Source organism: Tachypleus tridentatus, chromosome 1 (assembly GCF_004210375.1).
Source record: "Tachypleus tridentatus isolate NWPU-2018 chromosome 1, ASM421037v1, whole genome shotgun sequence".
In the NCBI taxonomy this organism is placed as follows: domain Eukaryota; kingdom Metazoa; phylum Arthropoda; class Merostomata; order Xiphosura; family Limulidae; genus Tachypleus; species Tachypleus tridentatus.
The window spans coordinates 87,318,403-87,339,381 of NC_134825.1; the positions used below are offsets into that span (position 1 = coordinate 87,318,403).

Genomic DNA, 20,979 nt, shown 5'->3' on the forward strand with positions numbered 1-20,979 from the left:
ATTATCTGTGCTCTTCCCACCACTGGTATCAAAACCCGGTTTTAGAGTTATCTTCAAACATTTCGCTATGCTACTTGGGGGCAAGCATGAATGAAAGAAACATATAAAGAGGTGAATGTATTTTTTGAGTTTATATTTATTATTATTCTGTTTATAAATATGTATTTCATTTCGGTATTACGCACATGAGTGAGTTTGCTGTACTACGTCAAATTAATTAATTTGAATTGAATATCTCCCCTTCAACACTACAGAAACAAGAAATGTCGAAAAACGCTCGATTTGGTAGCAATCTTTTCTTGCACTTAGTAATATAACAAATAACGGTGGCATCCAGCGGAAAAATACCCACTGCTACTTAGTGAACTTCAGCTCTCTGTTGTTCTGGATGTACCCATTGCATAAACAACATTTTTGTCAACAGTGCATTGTATTCAGTTTCCTTTGCTTAACAACAAAAGTGGTGCAATTTTTGTTATTGAAATAACTCATAGAATGACAGAATACAATTTTAAACAGCTACTATACAGTCATGTTGCACATACTCTGTGATCCAGATTATCGTGTTGGCTGCACATTTTATACTTATTCAGTCAAGTTACCATTTTTGGAAATTACCGTTAAATTATTTCAAGAGGCATCAGCTAGTTTGTTTGTTTTTATAATGTCAGTAATAAGTTGTTGTTTTTTTTTTGTATTTTGGAATTTCGCACAAAGCTACTCGAGGGCTATCTGTGCTAGCCGTCCCTAATTTAGCAGTGTAAGACTAGAGGGAAGGCAGCTAGTCATCACCACCCACCGCCCACTCTTGGGCTACTCTTTTAACAACGAATAGTGGGATTGACCGTCACATTATACACCCTCACGGCTGGGAGGGCTAGTCATCAGCGCGACGCCACCGCCCGACCCTTACGGATTACGAGTCGCACGCCTTACGCGCTCGGCCATGCCAGGCCAGGTCAGTAATAAGATAGAATCGATGGTTATTAATAATTGTTAGGCTTATGTTGACGCCATGTTACAATTCGGCATGTTGTAGCGGAGATAATGTAAAACAAACAATTTTTTTACTGATTTTTTTTTCTAGTCTCTTAGTGATTTTATAACTTTTTATGTCTATGTTTGTTTATTTATTTTTGGTTTAGCATAAAACAGAATAGGTTGTCTGCGCAGTGACCAGGGATGGATTCTCGAATTTTAGAGTTATGAACCCTTAACCTTTAATCAACGCTATTATAAGATATAGCCAAGTTTAAATAATGTTCAACAAAACATAAAACTTCGAAGCTCATAAGCGTTCCAACCAGCTCTTTTGTATTGTTATATATTTGAGCAATATTACATTTTCATGTAATGCAGTAAATAGTCCAAAGAATGGCGGCAGTAAATTAAAATTTAAACTTTTTAACACAGTGATTAAGATTAATATAACCAAGCTTTGGTTGTTGATATCCAGTAAGCCTAACGAGCTATGGTCTGTAACGCAAGTTTTCAACAAATGTTAGTGTACTAAAGAGTTTATCTGAAGTAAAATATCTGACGAAACATTACCCTGCAGTGAAAGAAATACACTTACCATAACAATGAACCGACATGATTTTCATGTCTTCTAAAATAAATTCTTGCAGGTAATATTGTACTAGATTCAGTAATTTTGATTACAAAATACTTGCATACCCCTCAACTCACCCATATTTTATGAAAATCTCATTTTTCTTAAACATACTTCTTACACATACAACGGAAGAACCAAAAAATCTGAATTATAAGAACGACACTATAGTTCTTTGTTGTAAAAAGACGTTTATTTTAAAACAAAATTAACAGTCCTTTAATTCGAAACCCTGATATATCATTGGTGTGTATGTTTGTAACAAAAAATCAAATCAGAAATAAGAAAATGTAATTATATTGTTATAAGTACTTTTTATAGCATTATGCTCGTAAGTGTTTGTCAAAGCAATACGTTACAGACACATAGGATATAAACATGCTATGTTCACGTATTGAATGCAACTAAATAGTTTTGTTATGAATCACTTATGACCTTAACTATTTGTCTAGCGACTGTCTGACTTTAACAAAGAGACTTAGAGGCTCACAGACTTTAGTGTCTTTTTCGAGACTGCAAGGCTAAGAAAAAGAAACAAAGCTAAAATAGGTGGAAACTCTTTTTAAGTAGAAGCTAAAGTCCGTGAAATCTGTAGCTAAATAACAGAGATGACTAGTCGTTGATGAGAACCGGTTTTTGTTTGTCTGCCTATAATACAACTGAATTCATAAATTTCCATGTCCTAGTTTTACGGCTTACAGCTCATTGTCAGTAAATGTTGTAAAACACGAAGCTTAGTAAACAAGTATAATAATAACAAATTCGTTAGCAAGTACGTTGACCAATTAAATTAGTATTGAACTTTGATGTTTGTTTTGTGAAGTTATTAAAGAAGTAAAATAAATCCTAACACTCCACTGCATCGAAACGTTTGATGTTTGTTTTGTGAAGCTATTAAAGAAGTAAAATAAATCCTAACACTCCACTGCATCGAAACGTTTGATGTTTGCTTTGTGAAGCTATTAAAGAAGTAAAATAAATCCTAACACTCCACTGCAGCTCGCATCGAAACGTTTGATGTTTGTTTTGTGAAGCTATTAAAGGAGTAAAATAAATCCTAACACTCCACTGCATCGAAACGTTTGATGTTTGTTTTGTTAAGCTATAAATAAAGACTGCAGTATCGAAATTTGATGTTTGTTTTGTTAAGCTGTTAAAGAAGTAAAATAAATCCTAACACTCCACTGCATCGAAACGTTTGATGTGAAGTTTCTAACTAGTTTCTGTTGGTTTAAAAGCGCTTACATGAAATACTTAAATTATTCAAATATAATCGTAATTTTTTTCAGTCCAACACCTTCCCGGTATGTATCGACATCAGTACATACAGACACTTTAAAATATTTTAATGCAGTAATATAGATTTATCATAATTTTCTCCTTAATCACATGGTGATTCTGCCAACTTAGGAAAATGCAGACATAACCAATGTTTAAAAACATGTCAATATTACTGTTATAATTCCCTTTTCTATAGGCTTCACTCATCTGAATATGTTATCAATTTAATTATGTTTTATGCTTACATTCTAACTCACATTCAAAAGTTATCGTTCAAGACTGAGTCTCTAGATGATCTCCTCATACTTGAAATAGCTTTTAAGTGGTTACTATCTACTGCATTTTAAAATAATTTTTCAGTCTCTTATTAAATAGTAATTTTATTATCTTATAATTCTTTGCTCTTCTATTTGTTTGTTTAGGCATAAAGTACCAAGGGATTTTTAGTGTTGTAAGCCTTCAATCTTTCACCAGCGCTATTATATGGTTTAATTGCAAGTGTAAATAATGTTCAACAGGGTGAAGTTTTGTACAGCAACAAAGAATTATCCTTCCAAATTCGTTGTAACTCAGATAAGTTGAGCTCAAAGTTCATTACAAAAAAAATTTCTGAAAAAGAACCTGTTGAAATTATATTTAAAAAACGTGTTTTGTAATGGCCACGTATGATCACGAATAAATATTCTCCAGTTTCGTTTTGTGTTATATACGTTTTTAAAATACTTTCTATTTAATATGTAGCAAAGTTTCACCCTCAACAGTTGAACAGTAGCAAGAAATATTTTTAAATAATATTTATTTGAAAGGCTTAATACGAATGTTAACATAACCATGATACTTGTTTAGTCGTTGTTTTTACTGCAAATCTAACTGATGGCATATCTGTGCTTTGTCCACCAGGATGAATCGAGCCCTAAAAGTAACTTTACAGCACATTATTCAGCATATATAGTCAAACAGATGTGAATAAATATTTTATCTCTAAACTAAAACGTAATCCACTCAAATTTCGTTATTTGATCATTAAGATTTTATGCAACACTAAAAAAGTACGTACTTCTCCAATGGAGTTTGTCAGCTGGTCTAAATCACCCTACACTCTTGTAATTTCTATCTTGTCTGACACCATGTATGTTGTAGAAATACAGTCTTGACTACATTGTTTGTATCCTGTTCTATACTGATTTTATTGTCAACATATATAGAGTAGTTATTGAATAAATGCCTGAGTGGTAACAGAGAAAACAGCGTATGATCAGACAAGCATGTACGAGTTGTTAATCTGGTCTAAAGAAGTTGTTTTGAGAATTTTTTCGTCAACACACATATATACATACCTTTTATATATATATATATATATATATATATATATTTGATCATTATTTATATATATATATAAAGGGTGTACTTTTGGTGTAATCCTTTTTAAAACGGAACAACACTCTGTTCAGACAATTTCTCTGTAATTGCTAACCACGATCCTCAACCAGCTACGGTAGCTGAGTTGCAGCGCCTTCTAGTGGCAAATTTCGATGAAATCACTTTGAATTTTCTCGAGAACCTCTTATACAGCATGTCACGTCGACTTGAGGATGTTATTAAAGTATGTAGATGACAAAACAAATACTGAATGTTTAATATGAACTGATATAATGTTTATAATAATTTCATGTTATATTTTGTCATTATGTATGTTTTGGTAAAATTTCTGATAAATCAATCACAATTTTCGTAGAACCTACCTCATTATATACATTACATATGTATATGTTTAATATAACGTGAATTTCTAAGTTTGACAGCATTAAACGTAATTGTATTCAATATTAATAATAACGATCTTATATTTTGCAAAATATACAAACATTTTGGCTAAGAAAGTATCAGAAACAATGATACAACAAATACACCTGATAGATAACATATGAATTGTATTTTTATGATACATCAATTTTATTCAAATGATATATATATAGAGAGAGTTACTTTTCATTTCATTATAGTAAAAAATTTTCAAACTGTGGTCAGTTGTTTATGCAAAACTAAACAAAAGTGATAAGAAATATAAACAAATTAATTAAATTTCCATAAATGTTCCTTTGGTACAAAACAAACATCACAAGTCCAGTTCTACTTTATCCTTGTTTTCCTTTGTCTTTGTGACATTTACTTAACTAATTTTATGTCGAGTACAAGTTCACTCTGTCTTTTGTTTCCGAAAAAAATGAGCCATTAGGTTGTGCCATGAACCATTAGGTTCTACCATGAGCCATTAGATTGTGCCTAAATTTATCTCACTAAAATTATATTTATTGCTTTTTTAAGAATTATTGTTGAAAGAATGAAATGGAATTTCGCAAAAAAAAAAGATAAGTTTTTATTGACGTCAGTAGATGTTTGTTCCATCACTATGATATCTTCTATCCTTAAGACTGGCCCGGCGTAGCCAAGCGCGCGCGCGACTCATAATCTGAAGGTCGCGGGTTCGCGCCCGCGTCGCGCTAAACATGCTCGCCCTCCCAGCCGTGGGGACGTTATAATGTAACGGTCAATCCCACTTTTCGTTGGTAAAATAGTAGCCCAAGAGTTGGCGGTGGGTGGTGATGACTAGCTGCCTTCCTTCTAGTCTTACACTGCTAAATTAGGGACGGCTAGCACAGATAGCCCTCGAGTAGCTTTGTGCGAAATTCCAAAAAAACAAACAAAACAAATCTATTCTTAAGACTATCCATTTTAAAAGCAATTAATGAAGTCTAAGCCAAATTTTTATCAGGCAACATTGCAAAAAACATTTTTAATAAAAGTCTTATTTTGGTTAATGCTAAATTGTCTGACAACAGCGAAGAAATATTCTCTCAAGCACACTTTTAAAGAAATGACTTTTTTATAGCAACAAGATATCCAAATTATACAAAAGTTTGAGAAACTAATATTGAAACAATACTGAATATGCAAGTCATATGACAACTAGTAAATATAATGTCGGGGTAGAACGGAATGTATCAGATCTACATTGTAGATCAGCGGTAGTGTGAAGTCACCGTAAATTAATAGCTTTTGAGTATGTTAGCACTTTCTGACGCAAAATATTCATGCATTAAGATCATGAAGACATGTTCAAATAAGTAATTTAGATTTTCCAAGGCAGAATATCCTTGCACATTAAACAACAAAAAAATATGGATCAAGCTGGAAGCCAAGACTAATGAAAAAGAGACCTTGAACAAGTCGTATAATCCAAGCATGGTAAGCAAAGTAGATGTCTTATAACAAGTAGGAATCGTCGAACATAAACGTCAGAAGCAAAAGCCGTTCACTTACCCCAGGCAACAGTAAGCAAAACAATCTTTGGAAAAGAATCTTTGGAAAAGCGATACATGTACGTTTCCTTCTGCAACTTATCCGATTAACTATTGTAAACCTTGTTCAGTTAGAGAAAGAAACGGGTATCTATGTTATTCCGTACGAATATATACTGGTCACCACAACGCTTATGGATTTCTGTGTGACCAGACTGTTGAAACGAGCGCTGAGAAACAGTCGTCTTCGTAGACTAATGGATTCTGAAAAGCAAGCGAGGAGGAATCATGTGTTTTCGTCATGACAACCATACGATTAAGACTTTTGCCATTGGAAATACGCTGCAAAACTATTATCAAGATGCATGGTAGTCAGATAAAGTATGTCCAGACATGGAAATGTGTATTATAACGATTAGACAGGGCTTGAAAATCGTTTTAATATCTCAACTTTTGTACACTAACTACGTAAAATATCTCTGACAGATAAAATAAAACGAAAGCAATAATCACAGATCACGCTTATCAAGAGCTGGTAAAAAGTATCTATTATTAAAATGCTCATCGCAACAGACTGAAAATGTTTGGAATTATTCCAGGGAAACTTCGCTGACAAGAATATCTTCTTGATATATATATACTTATTGTGACTCACGTATTTTCTCTTGGGATATCAGTTCAAACATTGATTGTTCCTCAAATTAGTATTGAGAAATAAAACAAAAATCGTGTATAAAACGTCCAACTGTACTTGCTATAAGTGCAATCCGTATATTATATATTTAAGCTTTCACACTCATTTTTAGTTCTATGTTTCAGTCACTATCATAGATGTGATCAGGCGGGAATTTCTTCAACAGTTTGTTGACTCGACGTTATTAACAACTGAAGCATAACATTGACAGTAGCATAGAGATGATATTACTATATGAGACTTTTTGTACGAACTAACATTCTGGCTGTCCTAAATATGCCGACAAAATGATAGAAAGAAAATTTGGTGCTTTAATATGTTTAATGAAAACTAAATATATATATATATATATTATTCTCAGACACTTTGATACACATGGCAACAATGTAATGATACCAATGACAACATAGGTTCCACTATGTGCAATATAACTTTACATTGTACAAAACGTAAATGTTCTCTGATATTAAAAGCTGCCATCCCAGGGATTTTAAAGTTTCATGTGTGGGTTTGGAGAATTCACGTTCAATTACCAGATTATGTTTCAATGGTTTAAGTACATCAGACATAATAGATGAGAACTTTAATGACGGTAAATGTCAGAAGCCTCAGTATAAAAGCCGATTCGTCCTCTCCATTTGACCCCCACTAGTACAGCGATAAATCTACGGATTTACAACCCTAAAATCAACGGCTCGAATCCCCTTGGTGGGCTCAGCAGATAGTCCGATGTGGCTTTGCTATAAGAAAACACAACACACTCCTTTTTTCAACAGACATTTGCACTCCACTAAAGTTTTAAAACCTAATTTGAAAATTATTGTATTATTTTTTTTAGTTGGCCGCTGGAAGAAGTATAACTCAATAAAGCCAGCACAATATTAAATATAAACTGTTAATGTTATATTACATTTGTACTTATATCAAATATATCACTAGCATGTAAAAATGGTCTTGGCCAGAATGTTTGCATATTTTATAATAAATAGGATTATAATTATTAATATTAAGATGGAACACAAATACAATTGGCTCTGTTAAACTTAAAAGTATATGTTATATTAAAAAGACACATTTATATGTAATTTGTATAATAAGACAGGTTCTATGGACAATGGTGTAAGAAAGAGTTGCAGAGTGAACATTTATTGGCTAGCCATACACATTTTACAATGAAAGGAGATTAAAAGTATAAGGAGCTGCCTAAAGATGTCTAATCTAGAGGGGTCTGGGAGTATGCCCCCTTCCAGTAAATAAATATAATTTACAGTTGCTATTTGAATAAAATATGTAAAAATTGGGGTCTCTTCTGATGAACACCATAAACGATTTAACAGCAAACATTTTTATCAGACAGTCGTAGAAAAATGCGTAATTCAGAATTTTACCTATCACAAGAAAGCTTTAGCAAAACATATATCTTAACAAAATATAACATGGAATTATTACAAATATTATATCAGTTCATATTAAACATTCACTACTTGTTTTGTCCTCTTCATACTTTAATGACCTCCTCAAGTCGACGTGACTTGCTGTCCATGAGTTTGTCGAGGTAACTCACTGTGATTTCATTCCAATTTGCCTCTAGAAGGCGCTGTAACTCAGCTACCGTAGCTGGTTTAGGGTCGTGGTTAGTAATTTTTTCTGGCTTAGTTCTCCCCAGTAGTTCTCAATGGAATTGCAATTTGAAGATTTCACTGGTCATGGCAATCTTGTAACGTCCTTCTGGTCGAGACAGTCCTGTACAATGTGCACACTGTGGGCAGTAACATTGTCATCCTGGAACACAACGTTCTTGCCAAATCTTGCCCTAGCATATAACAGGAATATTACTTCTATGTGATCCTATAGGAGGCGCCATTAACGTTTCCCTAGAAAATATAAAGAGCAATTTTCCACCATGATGAATAGATATCCAAAAATGTACTGCACAACCACCTGTGGGAAAGACAAATATCTGAAGACATCTGTTCTTCAGACAAATAATGAAAACGAATCGTAACTTTAGCTTTAACGAGCCAGAAACATGATTTATCTGAAAAGATGACATGTCATCAATGTCCTAAATGTAAGATGACATTGTAACGCGGTTACAGCGGTAAAATCTGGTTAATATCGGTTTACAAAATAACCTTGTTTGGTCGGTCTTCTATTCACTATTCTTCTGGATATTCTGAAATGAATGTGTTCATGTCATTCCTGTTGAAAGGTATTGCAAGACTTCATACGATCTTGGTATGTTAATTTGATCAAAGCACTGTTATCTCAGCCATGGACTTTCTGGAACAATGACTCTTGTAATTTGATGACGTTTCAGTTTTCTGGATACAGTACACTGAGGGTGCCATATTGTCTTGGCAATGTCCGTATGTTTGGACAGTCAAACAGTTTCACACCCTGTAATTTCTGGCACCTGACAAAATATGACTCTACATCAAGTGCAGATAAATTCTCTGAACAAAGCGTTGTTCCATGATTAGACAACCATTTGGCAGTAGTTTTTCGGTATCTACTAGTAGATTTTCTGGAACAACGTTTCCTGTAGTCCAGAATTTTAGGTATAGTACATTGGAGGTATGATACTGTTCTGGCAATGTCCGTTTGTTTTTTACCATTTTTGAAGAGTTGAACAATTTAACGTCCTTCTGGCACTTGAAGAGACATGACTTTACATCTATCCCACTTTGCTTTTTCTAACTTATAGTGCAACTCTTTTGTGTGTGTGTGTGTGTGTGTGTGTGTGTAGTTTTTTCATACATATGTGTAAATTAAGCATTTGTGCAATTTGACTAATTTTTTGAGTGGCAAACTACATACCTAGCTCTGTCATTAGTGAAAGCCCAACAGATCCTGGTGGAAGTTTACAAGCAAAAGTGAACTGTTAGTCCATAATGGACTTTCTTTTTGAAGCTGTTGTAATGCATTTTTAACGTCTTACCTTAAATATAAACATTTTGCAGGTTGTTTTAAAGAGACTGCACTTCTCCGTCTTGAAACACAAACAAATTCACTAAAAAATGAACAAAACCTCAAGAAGATTTTTAGTAGTGTTCATTTTCCAAGTACAATAAGATTGGAAGTGAGAAGATGAAATAGTCGAGTCGTAAAACTTGACAAAAATGGCAAAGTAGTTGTGTCAGTTCTTGCTCAAACCTTCCAAGTTAACAGTAAAGATGTGGTTAAGATTTCTATTGTCTGAATTTGGTACATTTAATACATTGAATTTTAAAGTAATCCGGAATTTTGCTTATAAGAAAAACTATATTCTGCATAAAAAAGTAAGAAATATGCTAAAAACATTTTAATTATGTAATACTTTTTAAATTCATGCTTAAGCACTTACTCTAATCCTAATGTAAACCTGAAGTTAAACCGTATGAATCAGAAAAGAACGGGAAACTTAAACGGTGGCAACATCTTTACCATCTGCATTGTATCTGGATATTCTATTACTGTATATTTTGTTTATTATATCAAACAAGTCAAAGTATTGAAAATTATATTTACAATCTTTGACTTGTAGAGTTTCATTATCTGTGGGTTTTCTTTAAACTCAGCAATTTACAGTAACGATACAGGAGTAATTCTATAAAATATTTTTATTTTTCAATATATTGGAAATCACTACATAAATTCGTTTCCTTTTTGGATAAGTCACGATGTCAGGTTTGATTTGAATTAGTCATCACGTTTAGAAGGAGGTGGGACCACAGACAGACGGAAAGCTTTCTTTGATATTAAATAGTTACCCATTGTTCCAATTATCCAACCCATACTTCGCTCGCCAGAACTGAATAATTTTAAACGCTATATTAATTGATATTTAATAACTTTTAGTTGTAGGAAGGCGGAAGGACTCTTCAAACTCTGGAATCCGAAGTATTTTTATGGTGATTTATAAAGTAGTAATCTAGAAATATGGTCATATTGTACCATAACGCATCATTAGTAAATATTGTGATCTGGGCAGTGAAAACTAAGATTTAATCGAGAGCAAATGACAAAAGCAGTATTGAAAATTATTATCGAATAGATGAGGTAAAATTATACAAAAGTTTAATACTATGGAAATGCCACACATCAATCATATGAAAATAAAGGGCACTGGGATACAGTCATACGGTAAGTTACATTGTTTTTGATTGTCATCTGAAGAGTCATAAAGATCCGCACAAACAACTAATGGTACCCTAGCTGCCCTCAAGTCATGCACACTTTGATCCATCAACCCATTCGTTCAAGAGCAGAACTCATCAGACAAGGATTCATCATCCATCAGAACAATAATCCCAAACGTGAAACAAATGTAATGGGGCAATACCTTGAAAATAAAAAACACCAATAAAACACTCATAACCACAGCTTGGCTTACACAGATTCCGTATATAAACATTCTTGAAACACTGTAAAGGTCAAGAAGGGACGAAACAGCTTGGCTGATTTGTAAGGCTTAACACAAATTATTTGGAACAATATTTCACAATTGCATACAAAATATTAATACTTTGTGTAAAGCATAAAGTTCGCAAACAAAATATTAATGTACTGTGCAAATTATTTGCCTTTGGCTTGTATTTTCCATTATAATGCTTTTCTACTATTAACTAATTCACCATACAGTTACCATTACTCGTTGATTGTGTTCGTATAGCTTGTTTGTCGAAACAATTTTCTCCATTAATACAGATAAACAAATATTATCATGGCTACCAGATTTACAGGTTGTAAAAACTATTATTATTCTCACTTTTCACATTTTTAACAAACCTGTCAAACAGTTTGATTACCGAATACAAATGTAACTATTATAAGGTATCGATAAACTAAACGTATCTTATATTCCTGTTGTTATCTTCAGTGCATGCACAATGGGCTATCCACATTCTGTCTACCACGACGACTCGAACCCCAAGTTTTAACGTTGTAATTTATAAACTTACCGCACACTCACCCGGTGGGAGACGTCACATATTCGACATAATTTATAACACAAAGCACATGATAAAGCAAATTGTAACTGATCAGACCATATAGATAGAGATGAAATAAAGGTCTTACAAATCAGTATTCAAAGATCTGGTTTTACAGTATACTTTGGTTGACTATTTTATTAGGAACTATGTACCCTTTCAGAGTTGAACCCTGACTTCAGCTGGAGATGTAAATTAGGCTAATCAAATAATGTGTCAGTTGATCCTTCAGTACTATAAATGACTGTAACAAGCGCATTTGCAGTCAGTTTAACAGATATTGGAAAAGTCAAAGATATTGCAACATTCAAAAAGATTTTTTTCGGAAGCTTATTATAAAGTACTGGTCATTTGAGTTTACCAATAACTGAAAACGTTGAACAAAATATTTCTTTTGAAGGGGAAATTTGACCACAAAAACAAATTGCTAAAAAAGAAGATAAATAGGCTAGTAAAGTCCAACTATCATCAAACACTACACAAACTGAGAGATATTCACTGTAGGGAATTTAACATCTATCTCTACTTGTTTCTCTTGTGTGATACCAGCTGTCCAAGCCTCTGGTGTTAGAGTTGAGGTTTTGGGATTTTTTTCTAGAATATTCTAGGCCTTTTAATCCCTTAAGAAGTAATTATATACACCATAGCTCATCTCATCATCATTTATGATCAAATGCATCCAACGATGTTTCATATATACAGTGGTGAGAACAACTACTTGCAAGGTAACAATGCTTCCATCCTCCATGCCCAAATCGCACATGAAGGATTCCAGTCATCTTCCATGAGCATCATTATCTCCAAATTTGAATCCAATTGTGTATCTTTGGAATGAACTTAAAAACACATTCACAATCATTATCCTCTGTCTCTTTCACTTCATGATTTGCGTACTATTTCAATGATTGAATAAGGTGGGTCCCTCAAAACACTTCCAACACTTCGTAGATCCTATCATGGTTGTTATTCAGATAAAAGGGAACCACACGTATTAATAGGTGTCGATTCTAATAAAATGTCCATCCAGTGTATATATTGGTAATATTGGTTCAAAATGTGCAAAACATTTTCATATCATAAATAGTGTAGCTTGTTTTATGTGATTCATAAAACACGTACGGACCTTCAGAGCTGCTCAAATGTTTAAAATCAATCAGGTAACAGGTATTATATAAGTTCATAAAGGAAAAGGCCCAGTATGACTAGGTGGTTAAGGCACTCGACTCGTAATCTGAGGGTCTGTAAAGCCAATGTAGTTTATCAAGTAATACTTCCGTAGGATAACTCAAAGCAAGAAATAATGTTGTTCCAAAGTGTACAGATTAAAAAAAAACTATAATAACGAAATTTAGTAATTAGCAGTAGTAAACGAGTAGCCCAAGAGTTAGCAACGAGTGGTGATGACTAGCTAACTGCCTTTCCTCTAGTTTTATAATGCTAAATTAGGAACGGCTAGCTCAGACAGCCCTCGTGCAGTTTTGCGTGAAATTAAAAAACAAACAAGCATAAAGGAAAGTTTGTGGTCACGTTTTCTAACCACTAGTCTGTTCACTAGACAGTTTGAACAAGGCTGTAGAGGGCTAACAATGCCTCGTAATGACTGCTATTTCATGAGATGGCTGTTACGTATTTGTTTTCAACAGTTGTTTATTTTATGAAAACAAACGTAACAATTAGTGATTAATACTTACGACATGGTAAAGACAAGCTTTAAAATGGAAAATACCTTTTTCAGCCTGGCAGTTGATCGCCAAGGTTTTTCACTAATATTTATGATTATGATTTTTTCTACCTTGTGGTATAATATAGAAAAATAAGTGGGTAATCTTTACCTTAACTCCTCCTATTACCCCACTTTCTGGGGATATAAACAGTTTATTCAGTGACCTAAGAGTATTACGTCTTTTTTTAGTTTACATCCTTTGTTTTATGCTATCTATATGTTAATTGCAATAGAAGAATAATTTATTTGTTGTCTATGACACGAAAAATTTAAGGTAGCTTTAAAATATCTAATCTTAATTTTAGTTTTTTGAACGTATAATCAACTTAAAATGCATAAGTTGAAAATTCAGTTATTTACTAGATTCTTTATTTATCTATTTTGAGTGTGTGTTTTCTTATTGGAAAACCTCATTGGGCTATCTGCTGTGTCCACCGAGGGAAATCGAATCCCTGGTTTTAGCTTTGTAAATCAATAGACTTATCGCTTCCCCATCAGTGGACATCTCTTTCGATCCGTTTTCATTCCGAAATAACCTCAGCTTAAAATATCAAACCATCATAAACATATTTGACACTTGAAAAAAAAAAAAACTTTTATAATAATTATAAAAATTGTTTATTTTTACATTTATTTCCATATGAAATATTGAAGCGCAGGCTTAGCAAGAAAATACATCTCTCGTAGCGAAATTTTTAAATAAATAACTAAATAAAATATACTGTGAGTACGCACTAAATTTCCCAAACTTTCTGCGACGCGCATAGCCGTTACAACAGGTTTACCTCTCCTTCGCCAACACTCGTCGGCTGCAATGCGCAAATAGCGTTCTGGTCGCTATGGCAACAAGTACTGGTAGTACGCCACGTTCCTATGGAGGACAAGATCAGCGTGGAGCTCTGCTGCCTGCTTCAACTTATCTAGGTCATTAAGGCGTGCTCTTTATTTCTTTTTTCTTCCAACTGAAACAAAGTTTAGGTTTTGGAAATAATGTAAATAGTTTGGTTTGGAGAATATGGAAAGAATAAGAAAGTTAATTATATAAGTATGCATTTATTAGTGTAGATGTAACTCAATGTTTTAAGACTATTAATTTATTTTGTTAATAAAACAGAAATAACTGTTAAGCGATACTTCGCAAGGTTCCAAAGTTTACACTGGCTGAAAGAACAATTACGTAGTGTTTAGCAAGGTTTCCAAATTCACAATTTACAACATTCGGTAAAATAACGTGCTAAACGTGAAAACTTATAACACTAACTAGAAGAAACGTTTGGCAAAATTTCTAGGTTTACGGGCTATAATATTGGGTGAAAAAAACAGTTAAACAGTGTACAACAAGGTTTTGCAGTTAGCAAACTATAACACTATCTGAAAAGGCAGCTCATCAGTTTTACCAAGAATTCCAATTGAAAGTTATGATATTTTTTGAAGAACAGTTCAGAAATACATAGAAAAGTTTCAAAGTTGACAAACTGCAACAGTTTCCCAAGATTTTCAGGTTAGCAGACTATAATTTTAGTTAAAAGAACGGTTGAACAGTGCTGAGCAAAGTTTTCAAGATGACACACCTAACACTGAATAAAATAACGGTTAAGCAGTGTTTAGCAATGTCTTCATGCTGGCAGGTTGTGATACTGCGTGAAAGAATAGTTAAGCAACGTTCTCAGTTTAAAACAATTTAACGTTGGACGAAAAACATTTAAACAGTGTTCAACAAGGTTCTCATTTAGGCAGAATATCCGGCTGAGCAAAATATCATGTATTTACGCAATGTTTAACAAGGTTCCGAGATTAGCAGACTGTAACACTGGCTTAAAGAACAGCTAAGCAATGTTCAGCAAGGTTCCCAGACTATTGTAACATTGATGAAAAAACAGTTAAGACATTTTTTGCAAAGGTCAGTTTTGTAGCCTAGCTGGCTACATTGGCTGAGAAAAGTTCAAAGTGTTTACAAAATTCTTAGGTCAACAGACTACAGCACTGACTGGAAACATTAGTTCTTCCATTCAAAATTTAAAAAAAGAAATCATGTTCATATTTACCATTTAAGATAAGTCGAAAGTAAATCTAAACATGGCAGCGGAATAAGTACACAGTGTTTATTATGTCTTAGTTTTATTTAAACGCATTAAATATATTTATTAGTAAAATAAACGAGTTTTGATTTTACTTTAAAGAAAAAAACACCAGTCAATAAATTTCAGTTGTAAACTTTATTTCCTTGTACTACAGCTGTTTAAAAAAAATAAATAAAACGATCACTTCTTTATGAATAGCTTAATTAAGTAGTGATGAAAATGCTTTGAGAAATAAAGAATACCTTTAATTTATATTTCTTATGCTTAATGTTAAGGTACACATTTTTTTAGACATTTAACATAAGAGGTTAATCAAATCTGTTAACATTGATCTAATCTATTTACTCTTTTAAATGCTCAAACAGTCAACATTTTACTCATTTATTATTATAACTTATATATGGGAATTCTCCAGGTTTTTGTTTTCTGCCTCAGCTCGCTATTAAACACAATACTCACAAGCCATAAAATAATTTACATAAATAATTTTAAAACATATCTACACTGATAAAAAAGGGTTTTGTATTCACGACTAGATATACTTTTCTTTTTAACATTTGGGACATATAAGCAAATATTACATTCCTAATTTTCACTCTTAATGATCTCTGATTTATCTTATTTGTTTGGTACACTAAAGGCTATATATTTAAACCATCAAAGCACCTTTCTCAATGCGTCACTTTGTGTCAATATTCAGAGAATGCACATACATGTTTCACGTGAGTCTATAGTGTGTGTTTTGTATTTTTGTCCTTTTCGTAAAATTAGTCTTTGGTTCTTTGTGTAAGGAAGTTTTTGCCAATCGTACGTTAAGTTTAAAGTTCAGTGTCATCGTCTTAACTACTTACCACAATATAATCAACAAATAACTATTAATTTCAGAGGCCAGGTTTGATTGTACCTTTGTTCATACAACGCCCTGAGAATTCTTTCTGGTTCATTTTATGATAAAGAATCAATTTATTTATGAGAAATAATTGTCTATATTAACGCTCTTCATATGATTTAATTCAAGTTGTTCTCTCCTTATCAATAAAAGTGTTAATATCCATACCAGCCGTTCTGAGATACATTGTTATTTCAAGTGGGTTTCTCGTCATCAAAAATTAAATCAAGTTTGATTTCATAAGCGTAATGGCCTGGCATGGCCAAGCGTGTTAAGGCGTGCGACTCGTAATCCGAGGGTCGCGGGTTCGCATCCCCTTCGCGCCAAACATGCTCGCCCTTTCAGCCGTGGGGGCGTTATAATGTGACGGTCAATCACATTATTTGTTGGTAAAAGAGTAGCCCAAGAGTTGGCGGTGGGTGGTGATGACTAGCTGCCTTCCCTCTAGTCTTACACTACTAAATTAGGGACGGCTAGCACAGATAACCCTCGAGTAGCTTTGTGCGAAATTCAAAAAACAAACATAAGCGTAAACTAAATTACGATGCGTAAAATGTATGTAACCCCTACATATTGTGAAAGAACGATGAAATGCTGTACGTTTGTTTTAGTTCTTTAGTTTAATACATTAATGATGTCTTTACCGTTCTGAAATCGAGGATATTCCAGATATCATTTTACTAGGGAAAACTAATAAGGTCCCAATAAGAACTGAATATTTTACTGAAACTCTGATGCCAATGTGTTTATACTATAACACATAAACAAACCACTATGATGTATTGTTTTATAAAGTAAGCCCACTTTATTGAGTTATCACACTAAAATTTGAGATAGTGCTGTAACATCCCTAAAACCTTTTCTTTGAAATGTTGATTCTCTCTCTAAATTTACTCAAAAACCAGGCACAAAACTAAGTTCTATACTATGTAAAACCTACACTGACAAACACCACACCAACATTATTTATAAAATACGATGTGATAATTGCCACGACTTCTATATTGGAGAAACAAGTAGAAAAATGGAAACCAGATTCAAAGAACACGAAAAGTCACTTTCACACGTTTTCGAACACTGCAAATCAAATAATCACAACATAACCATAAATCACACCCAAATACTTAATAAAGAAATGAACATAAACAAACGCAAAATTAAAGAAGCCGTGCTCATACAACAAATCAAGCCCAAAATAAACCAATATAAAAGAACACCTTTATACCTATATTAATAAATATAATCAAACATCTAAGCACGCCCTCTACATTCCTATACACAGTTTCACAACACCCTTCAAATATGTGGTCAGCTATCGGTCAGTTACCTCTTTCTTTCTTTGTGAACCTGACGATGACCGAAGAAGGTCGAAACGTTGTTCGCTCCTCTACGTATATTTCTCTACAAGTGGGTTTTCTCATCATCATCAGAAAAAAACAACAACAAACTCTTATTGCTTCTTTTAAACAATATTTGTTTGTTTGTTTTAGAACACAGACACATTTGGCTATCTGCTGTGTTCACCGCGGGGAATCGAACCCTGGATTTTAGCGATGTAAGTCCATAAGAACATCTTTGATTGATATTTCTGAACAAGGGTGAGTTTACACGCTAAAGAAAAACAAATAAACTTGCCAATACACGATCTTACCAAGTGCTCTGAAACTGTACTTAGTGAATTATGTATTCCTTGAAATTACACCAATAAGATTGTGTTCACTGAACTGCTCCTACAGAATTACGTTTCATGAAATTGCACCTACAGAATTACGAATTACTTGAAAGTGAATCTAAAGAAGTCCCCCACGAGTACAGCGGTAAGTCTACGGCTTTCCAACGCTACAATTAAGGATTTGACTCAGTAGATAGCGTGATGTGGCTTTGTTGTATGAAAACACCCACACGCATCTAGAAAGTAACTTGTTCCGTGAAACTGCACCCACAGAGGTGTACATTTTAAAAAATCTAACGTTAAGAAGTTAGTATATTTTAAGCCCGCAGCATTTTTGTATTACTTTATTTGATATAACTAAAATAAACTGATTCCAAGAAAATTATTAACATTGTAGTTATTTTCAAAAGGAGAAACTGCATACTCTTTGAAGAATAAATAAGACTAAATATTTTTTAAGTAGATAAATATTTCAAATATCATGTCATTGATTTGGATAGAAATGTTTTAGTGTTATTTAATTTAGTTAATAGCTACAGTTTGTTGGTCAATTCTCTTTAGATAAGTGGATTAACAGTAGAAATTTTTTTTTGTTGTTGTTTAGCGCAAAGCTACACAATAGACTATTTGTGCTGTAGCCACCACGAGTACTGAAATCCCACTGTTAGTGTTATAAAGCCTCAGACTCCCCGCTGACCGAAAGTAGCTAGATTAGAAGTTAATACTTAAAAAAATAAAAAAACGTGATAATTCATTAAATATCTCAAATTCGCTTTAACTTTCTTGGATGTGTGGGGAAGGAGGAAAGCAGCTTATTGGTTAGTATATCAGATTATAAATTGAAAGACCCGGATTTAAGACATCATGCCACTGAGCACTTTCAGCATATATAGCAATACATACATTATAAAACTGCATAATTCCAGTTATTTAGCTTAAAGATCCAAACAAAGACCTAGTGGCGGCAGGAGCTGTTGGTTGATTGTCTTCCCGCACATCAGAAGTTCAAAATTTAGGGACGACTGTACTTAATCCTATAAGTCTCTGTCCTGTATAGTTCCTTTTTTCCATCAGTTTATAATTAATATTTAAACACTTGTTAGCATGATTAGCATAAACGAACTAAAGACTCAATCACATTGTGTGATATCAAATAATAGTAAACATTATGTTGTTAAGTGTACATACAGGTATGAAAAAAAAACTTTCACAGATTTGAGTTTTCTGAGGAAAATACTGACTATCAAGTTTACATTAATTTTCACTTACTTAAAAACGTAAATTTGATTTTAATATAATAATATAATGTATGACAATCTCAAACTTTCAATCAGTTCAGCTTCTCAGATAAAAAAGTCTGCCGATGACATACAATGACCACTAGTACTGAAGTACGTTGTCGTGGCAACTACAAATATTGACAAGTTCAGCGGCAGGATAAACTCGTAAGTAGGACATGGTGTTTCTTTATGGCTGTTTCGCAAAAGCATTTTAAACATCATGAAAGACGCAACTCAGTAAAAAAAAATGATGTGAAAACAATAAATAGATAAATTGATTGCAAACCGATATGAAATCTCAAGAACTGTTTGCACAGTTTATACAAAATAAAGAGATCTTTGAAAGCATCAAAAGATAGTATACATATGATTAGTAAATATAAAAACACAACACGCATGAAACTTTAAGATCTCAATGACAAACTTAAAAACAACACCTCCAAACACTCTTTACTAACAATGTTTTCACGACGTTTCCTCTTAAGCTGTCTGGTTGATGCCATATGTTATATTAAGTTTCTTTATTTTATTTTGTTCTTATTTGTCGAGTGTTAATAAAGTTGTTAACTTGACTAGTTTTTCAATCTACCAGTCGTCAAAACATATACAGTGGTCAAAAAGTCGTATTTTTTTCTCGCTCAGAAATAGCAAGTGTAAAAAAATCTGTCCTCTGATATATACGTAACGCATTTACTTAAAAGACGAAAGAGATGTTTTGTATTTCTTAATCTTAGACGTCCCCTACCGTTTTTCTATTTTAAGATAAAGTATCAAAATAAGAAATGTATATATATGAATGTGTATGAAAAATTTATTTCGAATTAAAGAAAGTGGATTTTCTATTTATTTAATAATTTTTATGCTTTTTAATTGTGAGTAATTGTTTTAACTGCTCGCATATGCGATATTCTTAATGTTATTTCTACACTTTTATAATTCACATTAATGTATATTTCTTGACTTTGGAAGTCCGTTACTGACCGCTTTGAGCTAGTATTTTATATATACCAAGTTTTTCTGGTTATTACCAGTTTAAGCAGCTTCTATGTTCTTATTGGTTTATTGAGCCATAAGAACCCGGAAATTAATCTTTACGAGTTGTTGGCTCGACATTTACACAGAAATGAAGAGAGGTCATCAAATAACAACTTTCCTTGATTAGTACACCTAAAACCAGAGCTATTTGTTCGAAAGTTTGTTGTAAACTCCGTTAGTCTATATCTGGTTACGACAATTTTATTGTAACAAAACACGATTTTAGACCTCGTAAACCATACAAATCCTGAAATTTCAATATTGGAAATACAAACATCAGATCTGATGTCTATTTGTATCACCAACTCTTAATTATCTTGTACGCTTACTCTCCTATTGCACTGGAGTATCCATCATGTAACTGGATCATGCAATTGTATAAGATAACGAAAATACCAGGATATCCTGAGCACGATTAGTACACTTCTGGCGCTGTCTCT

General features: G+C 33.1%; 1 long non-coding RNA gene across 3 annotated transcripts in view; it reads right to left on the bottom strand.

Annotated features, from left to right (window-relative positions):
* The window catches only part of LOC143254970 (uncharacterized), a 62,331-nt gene that overhangs the window by 31,824 nt on the left and 9,528 nt on the right, over nt 1-20,979 (bottom strand). The window contains exon 3 of one of the 3 annotated variants that reach the window (XR_013030397.1): nt 10,471-11,210. The exons of the other annotated variants lie outside the window; for them this stretch is intronic. This is a non-coding gene — a long non-coding RNA (uncharacterized LOC143254970). Of the gene's footprint in view, nt 1-10,470; nt 11,211-20,979 lie in introns of those variants that run through there. 3 annotated transcript variants of the gene reach the window in all.